Source organism: Anolis carolinensis, chromosome 2, assembly GCF_035594765.1.
Source record: "Anolis carolinensis isolate JA03-04 chromosome 2, rAnoCar3.1.pri, whole genome shotgun sequence".
NCBI classification, from domain to species: domain Eukaryota; kingdom Metazoa; phylum Chordata; class Lepidosauria; order Squamata; family Dactyloidae; genus Anolis; species Anolis carolinensis.
In genome coordinates this window covers 4,468,933-4,480,201 of record NC_085842.1, presented here as the reverse complement: position 1 = coordinate 4,480,201, position 11,269 = coordinate 4,468,933, and the positions used below count along the sequence as shown (strand labels likewise).

Genomic DNA, 11,269 nt, shown 5'->3' with positions numbered 1-11,269 from the left:
TCATCAGAGGAATAGTGTTATTGCCATAAATCAAGGGAACCACTGACCGCAGAAGAAAGCTGAGGAAGAAACACAACTTATAAACCATCTACAGACCCCTGAAGGAAATCCAATAAATGCTACGTTCTATAATATAATAATAATATAATAATAATAATAATAATAATAATTTATTTTTATACCCCGCCCCATCTCCCCGAAGGGACTCGGGGCGGCTTACATGGGGCCTTGCCCGATAAAACAATCAAATATCAAAACACAGCAATAAAACAGTTATCCAATAAAAACATCAATTACAGTAAAAACAATCGTTAAAATCAACATAAAACATACAATATTAACACTGGAGACTAATTCATAGAACCCAGGCAACGTGCAACATGTGCCAAAATGGGCCGAAATGGGGAAGGTAATTTCACAGTTAAAATGGACAAAGTGCAATATAGCATTGGCAACACCTCAAGAATGGGGCTATTATAAAATGTGCAGATCTTTATTCTTTATTCTTATATCCCGCCCCATCTCCCCGGTGGGACTCACATGAGGACTAAGCCCAAAATACAACAGCAAAATGCATGTAAAACATATAATCATATAAAAACTAGGCATATAAAACACAATAAAAACATACTCAACCGACCAATAGCCAAGGCACAGTGAGCATATGCAAGATTGGAAGTAAGGCAGTAGAATTTATATATTTATTTACTATTTATTATTTATTTACTACATTGATATCCTGCCCTTCTCACCCCAAAGGGGACTCAGAGTGGCTTACAAATTATATGTACATACAATCTATATATATAAAAGAGTGATGGCATCAGGGCAGCGGACAAAACAACAAAACTACAGGGCCCCCCAACCTCCAAATTTGACAACACAACCCATCATCCACGGCTCTAGGTTGATACAACAAAAAGAAAAGAAAAATAAAGTCCTAATTAGAGAGAGAGGGATAATTGTTTTTATCCAATTGCTGCCAGTTACAAGGCTAAGTTCCGCCCACTTGGTCTCCTAGCAACCTACTCAGACAGGGGACAGGCAGACTTAGGCCTCACTTAGGCCTCTTCCACACTGCCTATAAAATACAGATTATCAGATTTTAACTGGATTAGATGGCAGTGTAGACTCAAGGCCCTTCCACACAGCTATATAACCCATTTATAATCTTATATTATCTGCTTTAACTGGATTATCTGGACTATTTCCCATACCACCATACTTCGCCACAGCAACGCGTGGCCGGGCACAGCTAGTATATTATATTGTTAGCATAGCATAGGACCCCCGGTGGAGCAGTGTGTTAAAGCGCTGAGCTGCTGAACTTGCAGACTGAAAGGTCACAGGTTCGAATCCGGGGAGTGGGTTGAGCACCCAATGTTAGCTCCAGCTTCTGCCAACCTAGCAGTTCGGAAACATGCCAATATGAGTAGATCAATAGGTACCACTCCGGTGGGATGGTAACAGCACTCCATACAGTCATGTCTATGGCCACGTGACCTTGGAGGTGTCTATAGACAATGCCGGCTCTTGGGCTTAGAAATGGAGATGAGCACCAACCCCCAGAGTCGGACACGACTGGACTTAACGTCAGGGGAAACCTTTACCTTTTAGCATAGCACAATATTAGCATTATATACAGCATTCCCTCACTACTTCGCGGTTCACTTTTCGCGGACTCGCGGTTTTGCAATTTTTTAATAAGAACTAAAATAATATTATAAATCCCTCTTTCTACTTCCTTCCTAAGGAGAAGCCTAAGGAAGGAAGGAAGGAGAAGCTGAAGGGAGAGAAAAGGAGGCTGAAGCAGCTTTGTTTTCGCCTCACAAGGCAGCAGCTTCTTTGGAAGCTTTGAAGCAGGGGCTAGATGGCCATCTGTTGGGGTGTTATGAGTGTGATTTTCCTGCTGCTTGGCAGAATGGGGTTGGACTGGATCGCCCATGAGGTCTCTTCCAAGTCTATGATTCTAGGATTCATTGCACAAGTTGGGCTTCTGGGCTTTGGAGGCCAAAACAGCTGGCGGGGGGGGGGGGGGGAGTAAAGAGGGCGCATAGTGACCTCTTGGCTGGAGGAAGGAGGAAAGAGAAAGAGGACAACCTGGTCTTATAGGAGGGAGATGATCCCCATCCATGTGATCCAAAGAAGGAAAGACCTCGCACAAAAATATCCATGGTTGCAATGCCTTCTCCCCTCTCCAAGCCCTTCTTGATCTTCCCATCTCATGATCTTTGCAAACTTCTGGGATGTGTGCTGTGTTTTCTGCATTTCCTATTGTGCTCCTCTTTGCCCTGGGGCTGTTCCTGCTTTAGGGTCCTTGCAGGCAGGGAAAGGCCAGCCCTCCCTCCAAATGCAGCCCAGCCCCCTTCTCTGCCCCCAGGCTGCCTCCTCCCCCTTTTCCTGACCCTCTTTTTGGTCTTTGCTTCCACAGGCTCCATTGACACACACAGTTCCCAGTGGTCTTCCCTTCCAAACCTGGTCCAGTCTGGTTTCCATCGTGAATTGCAGCTCTGCAAGGTAAGCACTGAGCCTCCAAACCCCCCACTTCTGAGTTCCCCTTCTTTTAAGAACTAACAAAGCAGGGAGCCCCTTATTTCAGCCCACATCCGGATGGACAAAGTTGAACTTCAAGTGGGGTCAGTCTGCATTCATTCTACAGTGTAGATGCGCTACAGGTCAAGGAAGCCTTGCAGAAGCACATACAGTAGAGTCTCACTTCTCCAACATAAACAGATAAGTGAAAATGTTGGATAATATGGAGGGATTAAGGAAAAGCCTAATAAACGTCAAATTATGTTATGATTTTACAAATTAAGCACCAAAGCATCATGTTTTACAACACATTGACAGAAAAAGCAGTTCAATACACGGTAATTGCTGTATTTACAAATTCAGCACCAAAACATCGCAAAAACATTTACTACAAAAACATTTACTGCTAAAAGATTGACTGCAGATAAATATAGAATTGCATAAAATGAACTTACAGTAACACATTGTCAGAAGTTAAATCCATAAAAAGTTCAGGCCTTACTGCCTAGGTAAACAGTTGTGGATATGGGCGGGAGGCAGACTGTGTTGGATAATCCAGAACGTTGGATAAGCGAGACTACTGTACCAACCTTTTGGACCTTTTAGGGACCCCTTGAAGACAACTTCCAAAAAGCATCCAGGGAAGACATTTTCTCTACACAGCTTCAACTTTGTTGGGAGCATGCAGAAATCAGTTGGTGTGTGTGGTAACTGGGAAAAAGCAAAGCATGAAATGGATTGTTGTGTGTTTTCCGGGCTGTCTGGCCATGTTCCAAAATCTGGCTACCAGTATTAAAAAACTCAAAAATCAGAACAATAAATAAGAAGCAACACTCTGAGACATGGGAACTAGGGGCAGTTAACAAAGAATGCCCCCAGGCAGAAAGTAGCCAGTAGATGAAGCCATTCAATGCAAATTAGGGTGATTAACTGGAACATTTATGCTGGCCATGACAAGAGTTCTTCCCTCACCCTGGACTTCCCACAGATATATATAAACATTCCTTGCTTAGTTTCTCCATACCTCACAACCTCTGAGGATGCCTGCCATAGATGTGGGCGAAACGTCAGGAGAGAATACTTCTAGAACATGGCCATACAGCCCGGAAAACATACAACAACCAAGTCTAATGTGTTCCCAGCGCTATGGGTGTGACCAGATACTAGTTGGGATAGTCCCATTGTTGCCATGGTGGCCATGAAGTCCTGAGCCTCTCCTGACAGGAAGGTCTCAGCATGGACAAAGTCCCCCATTGGGACTCCAAAGCCAGGCCCGAGACCACCCTGGCTAGCTCAGGCAGGGAGACTGTGGTGCAGTGGGGTGGTCAGTACGCTAGTAGAATCCCTGTTTTGTCCCAGTCACCTATCCTCAGGTGGACATATTCAAAGGTGGTTGACTATGGGATGGGGCACCTGGTCAGGGGGATGGAATTCTTATAGACCACTGCGACCCCGCCTCCCCGCCCCCCACATCTCGGCTGGTGCTGCACAGAGTATCCTGGTGGGCAAAGCTGGGAGAGATTAACCTCCAGCCTCATCCAGCCAGGTCTCCATTATGCATGGCAGGTCTGCATATTTTTCAAAGATTAAATACTGAATGATAGGCGTTTTTCCATTAACAGACTTGGGGTTAAACAACTTTTCTGCCTCCATGTTGTCAGTGTGGTTTGTTTCAGAAACATGGAATAGGGACCTCCCTGCAAGAGTAAAGAGGACAAGAAAAAAGAATTCTGACTCAGGAGACATTCACATAAAGCAAGGAATTAGTTTTCTCTCAAGACTGTTCACATGCAGTGTTATTTTCATATAGTTGTCCACTCAGAATCTCAGGTTTGATGTTAAGTTAGTAAAGAATATAGTAAGGAAATGGCTTCTGTAAGCTTTGTTCCATACTGGGCTGGTCATATTTCAAAACATCTGTCTTTACATGATTGGATTAGACTTTTAGCACACTGCATCACAAAAATATCAAAAACAACCTTGCACCACTGTTCCCTTTGTACCTGAGCAGGGATTCTTTTTAATTGGGGAGGTGACTTCTCACCAGGCAAGGAGCTCTTCTCAATTGGACTAGTCTTCTTCCACTCTTGTTCTAGCCTTCAGCTATCACTCCTGATGTCCAATTAAATCTTTCTGTGCTCAAGTCCTGAGGAGATTTTCCTCCTTTTCATCCAGCAGGTACCCTCTGGACAAATTTTGTGAAGAAAATCTTGCAATTGCTTTACTCTAGAGTTGTCTTCAGTCCAGAATAATTGAATGGTATACAACAACGGCAAGAAGGAAATAAGTAGGAGAAAAAAAATAGAAATCCTACGTCTGTGAAGTCAAAGGGGGAAACTTGATTTCGAAAAGGGACTACAGAGGCTACAGAAAAATCAAAGACTGAGTGGAAGAATTCTTGTCATATTCAAGAAGGTCAGATGTGTGAATCTCTAACATTATATTTGAATCTATAAATGTATAAGAATGGAACCTTCTCTACATCCCTATCCTAGAGAACAGACATGGGAGAATCTAAATCAGGGTATAGGATGTGAAAAGGACTTCAGCCAGAGTAAACATCTATGGCACCATCAAAGGACCCACACAGGGGAGAAGCCATATAAATGCATAGAATGTGGAAGGAGTTTCAGTCGGAATGATAGTCTGCATGTCCACCTAAGGATCCACACAGGGGAGAAGCCACACAAATGCATGGAATGTGGAAAGAGCTTCACAAGAAGTAAAAATCTGCGTGCCCATCTAAGGATCCACACAGGGGAAAAGCTATATAAATGCATGGAATGTGGAAACAGCTTCACACGAAGTGAAACTCTACGTCTCCATCAACGAACTCACACAGGGGAGAAGCCACATAAATGCATAGAATGTGGAAAGAGTTTCACATGAAGTGGAACTCTACGTCTCCATCAAAGAACTCACACAGGTGAGAAGCCACATAAATGCATAGAATGTGGAAAGAGTTTCAGTCTGAGTGCTAGTCTGCATGTCCATCAAAGAACCCACACAGGGGAGAAGCCATATAAATGCATGGAATGTGAAAAGAGCTTCACAGGAAGTAGTAAACTGCGTGTCCATCTAAGGACCCACACAGGGGAAAAGCCATATAAATGCATGGAATGTGGAAACAGCTTCACAGGAAGTGGAAATCTACGTCTCCATCAAAGAACTCACACAGGGGAGAAGCCACATAAATGCATAGAATGTGGAAAGAGTTTCAGTTGGAGTGATAGTCTGCATGTCCATCTAAAGATCCACACAGGGGACAAGCCACACAAATGCATGGAATGTGGAAAGAGCTTCACAGGAATTGGAAATCTGCATGTCCATCAAAGAACCCACACAGGGGAGAAGCCATATAAATGTATAGAGTGTGGAAAGAGCTTCACAGGAAGTAGTCAACTGCGTGCCCATCAAAGGACCCACACAGGGGAGAAGCCATATAAATGTATGGAATGTGGAAAGAGTTTCACAGGAAGTGGAAAACTGCATGCCCATCAAAGGACCCACACGGGGGAGAAACCATATAAATGCCTAGAATGTGGAAGGAGTTTCAGTCGGAATGATAGTCTGCATGTCCATCTAAAGACCCACACACGCAGTATTTCTCTATAACCACAATTGATGGTTTAGATACCTGAGAAAGGAGATGGGCAGTGGTGCAAGGAAGAGCACTAGCTTAGGGTCTGCTTTGGTGGGGCAGCCAAGAGATTGGTTGTATTTGCAGGGTTATCTCCAGTAATGTGCAGGGCCTCTTGTTGTCGCCCGCGATTCGGTGTGGATCAGCCCCGTGAGGGAGATCTGATCCGTCTCCCAGATGAGGGAACGAACCTTGGCGAGCTGATCGAACAGTAGAAAATAACCCGGAATATAATTTACCTGAGACCGAAAGGAAAAAGGCTCTGCCAAGTTGAAGGAAAAACCGTCAAAGTGTTTATTAAAGCGTTGTCGAAGGCTTTCATGGCCGGGATCACAGGGTTGTTGTATGTCTTTCGGGCTGTGTGGCCATGTTCCAGAAGCATTCTCTCCTGACGTTTCGCCCACATCTATGGCAGGCATCCTCAGAGGTTGTGAGGTATGGAGAAAACTAAGCAAAGAGGTTAATATATATCTGTGGAAAGTCTAGGGTGAGAGAGGTCAGTGTGAATGTGTGTAGTTAATCACTTAAATTAGCATTGAAAAGCTTATCTGCTGTCTTCTTCCTGCCTCTGGGGCATCCTTTGTTTAGAGTCGTTAACTGCCCTTGGTTGATTCATGTCTGGAAACCCTCTGTTTTCAGAGTATTGCTTTTTATTTACTGTTCTGATTTTTGAGTTTTGTAATACTGGTAGCCAGATTTTGTTCATTTTCATGGTTTCTTCCTTTCTGTTGAAGTTGTCCACATGCTTGTGGATTTCAATGGCTTCTCTGTGTAGTCTGACATGATAGTTGTTAGAATGGTCCAGCATTCTTGTGTTCTCAAATAGTATTCTGTGTCCAGGCTGGTTCATCAAATGCTCTGCTATGGCTGATTTCTCTGGTTGAATTAGTCTGCAGTGCCTTTCATGTTCTTTGACTCTTGTTTGGGCGCTGCGTTTGGTGGTCCCTATGTAGACTTGTCCACAGCTGCATGGTATCCGGTAGACTCCTGCAGAAGAGAGAGGATCCCTCTTGTCCTTCGCTGACCGTAGCATTTGTTGGATTTTCTTCGTGGGTCTGTAGATAGTTTGTAGGTTGTGCTTCTTCATCAGCTTCCCTATGCGGTCAGTAGTTCCCTTGATGTATGGTAAGAACACCTTTCCTCTGGGTGGATCTTTGTCTTGACTCTCATGGCTTGTTCTTGGCCTTGCAGCTCTTCTGATGTCTGTGGTGGAATATCCATTGGCCTGTAGAGCCCAGTTTAGGTGGTTGAGTTCACCTTGGAGGAGGTGAGGTTCGCAGATTCTTTGTGCACGGTCTGTCAGGGCTTTGATTGTGCTCCTTTTTTGACTTGGGTGATGGTTGGAGTTTTTATGAAGGTATCTATCTGTGTGTGTAGGTTTTCTGTAAACTGTGTGGCCCAATTGTTGATTGGGTTTGCGGATGACCAGAACATCTAGAAATGGCAGTTTTCCTTCCTTTTCTTTTTCCATGGTGAATTGGATGTTTGGGTGGATGCTGTTAAGATGGTCCAGGAACTTGCTGAGTTCTTCCTCTCCATGGCTCCAAATTGTGAAGGTGTCATCTACGTATCTGAACCAAACAGTTGGCTTTTTTGGTGCTGTTTCAAGGGCCTGTTTTTCAAAGTATTCCATATAGAAATTTGCTACTACTGGGCTGAGAGGGCTCCCCATGGCCACTCCATCCTTCTGTTCATAGAATCCAGTGTCCCACTGAAAGTAGCTAGTGGTGAGGCAATGGTGAAACTAATTTAAGTGATTAACTACACACATTCACACTGACCTCTCTCACCCTAGACTTTCCACAGATATATATTAACCTCTTTGCTTAGTTTTCTCCATACCTCACAACCTCTGAGGATGCCTGCCATAGATGTGGGCGAAACGTCAGGAGAGAATGCTTCTGGAACATGGCCACACAGCCCGAAAGACATACAACAACCCTGTTTATTAAAGCGATTCAGCTGAAAAGGACATCAAGCCGCGATAGATCGACATGCAAGATGTAACGATACAGTGAAAATAAAGCCATTTTATACATTTCTAAGTTTGAAGTCTGCTTGAATCTCCCGCCCCGTCCCTCCGCACATCTGGCCGCTGATTGGTCAAGGGCGGGAGTTGTAGTTCACCCTTGGGATGAACTAGAGTGTCTGTGTGAATGCTTATGAGAAATACGCCTCAAAGAAAGATGGAGGGGACAACATGTCCATCAAACAAAGAGATAACGGGCAATAAGAAACTGGGGATTTACAACATCGCTCCACGTCTCCTGAACTGCAGCAATGGAGCATCCGAGCCTCTTCAAAGACTAATCACCTTTTGAGAGAGGACCTGTTGTATGATGGAGTGACTGTGTGGATGAAAGAGCCCTTGATATTTGTCATGTGATTTGTCTCAATAAATGTTACATGAATAGTGCTTGAAACCCAAATTTGGTCTCAGCGTGTCTCTTTGCCTGACCCTCCACGGGCATTCTCCTATTCATTCTGCTTCTAAAGGACAACCAGATAAACCTTGGGTTACGACACCCTCCATCCAGAGAGCACTCCGAACTTCACCGATGACGGATCTGGACCAAACTTGGCACACAAACCCAACATAACCAACTGTGAATACAGACGGGGTTTGAGAAACTATAATTTCCTTGGAATCTGGAAATTGTAGTTCACCCGCATCCAGAGAACACTGAACCCAGCCGATGACAGATCTGGACCAGTCTTGACACATAAGACCCTCCATGGCCTACTTTGAATACTGGCTGGGTTTGGGGGTGATTGACCCACTATTTTGGGAATTGTAGTTCACCCACATCCTTATGCATTTTCTAATGGGAGCATTCATTAAAAAACAAAAGCAAACCCTGGCATTTTTTTCTAAGAAATAGCGTTACATATTACCAAAGTGATATTACCTAACATCCAAAAATAAAGCAATGCCTTTTTCAAATAACCTGAGCATCGCCAGGTCCCCATAGAATCCTAGAGTTGGAAGAGTCCTTGTAGGTCATCCAGTCCAACCCCATTCTGCCAAGAAGCAGGAAAATCCGCGTTCAAAGCACCCCCGACAGATGGCCATCCAGCCTCTGCTTCAAAGCCTCCAAAGAAGGAGCCTCCGCCACTCTTCGAGGCAAAGAGTTCCACTGATGAACAGCTCTCTCTCATAGTCAGGAAGTTCTTCCTCATGTTCAGGTGGAATCTCCTTTCCTGTAGTTTGAAGCCATTGTTTCGCATCCTAGTCTCCTCCGTATGGCTTGTTAATGTGGGATTTGTGTATTGATAGTGTTTAAATGCAATTTGTGCCATGCTTGTATTGCAACTGATTGCATCATCCAGAATGTACCATAGTGTGGAAAGAGTTAATTTCCAAGAAGCTATGATGACCTTGATGTGTGGCTGGAACTGGGGAGTATCCAGACACAAGTGTTTGTGCCGATTGATTGCGACTGTTGAGTTGAGTTCTGTCTACCTAGAGTTTGAGTCCTGTGTTCATCTGTCGTCTGTAAGTCTGTTTGTGTTGATACAGTAAAACTTTGTAAATAGTTTTACCAACGTCTCTGAGTGTCTCTTCGTTCTTTGCTCCACTGCTTCCATCCAACTATAGCTGCGCTGCACATACTCTGACATAGCTTCCTCTCACATCTTGATCCATGGCCCTCATCATGTCTCCTCTCTCTCAGCCTTCTTTTCTGCAGGCTAAACATGCCCAGCTTTTTCAGCCACTCCTCATGGGGCTTATTAGTTGCTTAATACGATGTGTGTAAAAGTGTTGAAATCCCACCAATGGACAGCCTTCTTGTGCTCTCCTCTGACTCCACTCCTCCTGCCTCTGGTTCCCTTCTCTCCCCCCCCCCCCCCAAATGCAAACCCTTCATGGATGCCTTGGCCTCCCGGCATCCCATAATAGGACCCTCCAGGTGACCCAGGAAAGCCCTGCCCACAGCAAGTAAGCCTAGTAAGCCCAAAGGCACCACTCACTCTCTTTCTCTGCCAATGGGATTCAGGAGGATCTGATGCAGTTGCTATACTCCCAACTCAAAAATGGGAAACGTAATGTTGGTGGGCAGGAAAAGAAATTGAAAGATGGGCTTAAAACCGACCTTAAATACTGTGGCGTAGACACCGAGCGAGAACTGAGAAGCCCTGGCCCTTGAGTGCTCTAACTGAAGGTCAGCTGTGACCAGCAGTGATGTGGAATTCGAAGAGGCACGAATGGAGGGTGAAAGGGAGAAACATGCCAAGAGGAAGGCATGTCAAGCCAACCCTGACCAGGACTGCCTTCCACCTGGAAACAGAAGCCCTCACTGTGGAAGAACATCTGGGTCAAGAATAGGGCTCCACGGTCACCTACACATCCACTGCCAAGACACTACACTTCGAGGGCCATCATCCTCGAGCTAGGAGGGATCGCCTAAGTAAGTAAGTCAGGAGGATCTTGTTCCCGGTCCTTTCCTGCCATGCACTTCCTTCCTCCATTCCTGCAAGCGAGCAAGGAAGCGAGCACGGAAATGAGCAAGGAAGTGAGTAAGGAAGTGAGCAAGGACACAAGCACGGAAGCGAGCAAGGACACAAGCATGGAAGCGAGCAAGGAAGCCAACAAGGGAGCGAGCACGGAAGTGAGCAAGGAAGCAAGCAAGGAAGCGAGCATGGAAGCAAGCACGGAAGCCAGCAAGGAAGCGAGCACGGAAGCGAACAAGAAAGCGATCAAGGTAGCGAGCACGGAAGCGAGCAAGGAAGCGAACAAGGAAGCGAGCACGGAAGCCAGCAAGAAAGCAAGCACAGAAGCGAGCAAGGAAGCAAGCACGGAAGCGAGCAAGGAAGCGAGCACAGAAGTGAGCAAGGAAGCCAGCAAGGAATCGAGCACGGAAGCGAGCACAGAAGCGAGCAAGGAAGCAAGCAAGGACACGAGCAAGGAAGAGAGCAAGGAAGCAAGCACGGAAGCGAGCAAGGACACGAGCAAGGAAGCAAGCAAGGAAGCGAGCACGGAAGCCAGCAAGGAAGCGAACAAGGAAGCGAGCACGGAAGCCAGCAAGGAAGCAAACAAGGAAGCCAGCAAGCAAGGAAGTTCCAGATTACGGTGGACCGCCCTCCACAAAGCCCCCT

At 45.4% G+C, this 11,269-nt stretch overlaps 1 pseudogene; it reads left to right on the top strand.

The window, feature by feature from the left end:
* Window positions 1-4,998: 4,998 nt before the first annotated feature.
* LOC103281403 (zinc finger protein 239-like) lies at window positions 4,999-8,601 on the top strand (annotated as a pseudogene).
* Window positions 8,602-11,269: the final 2,668 nt, after the last annotated feature.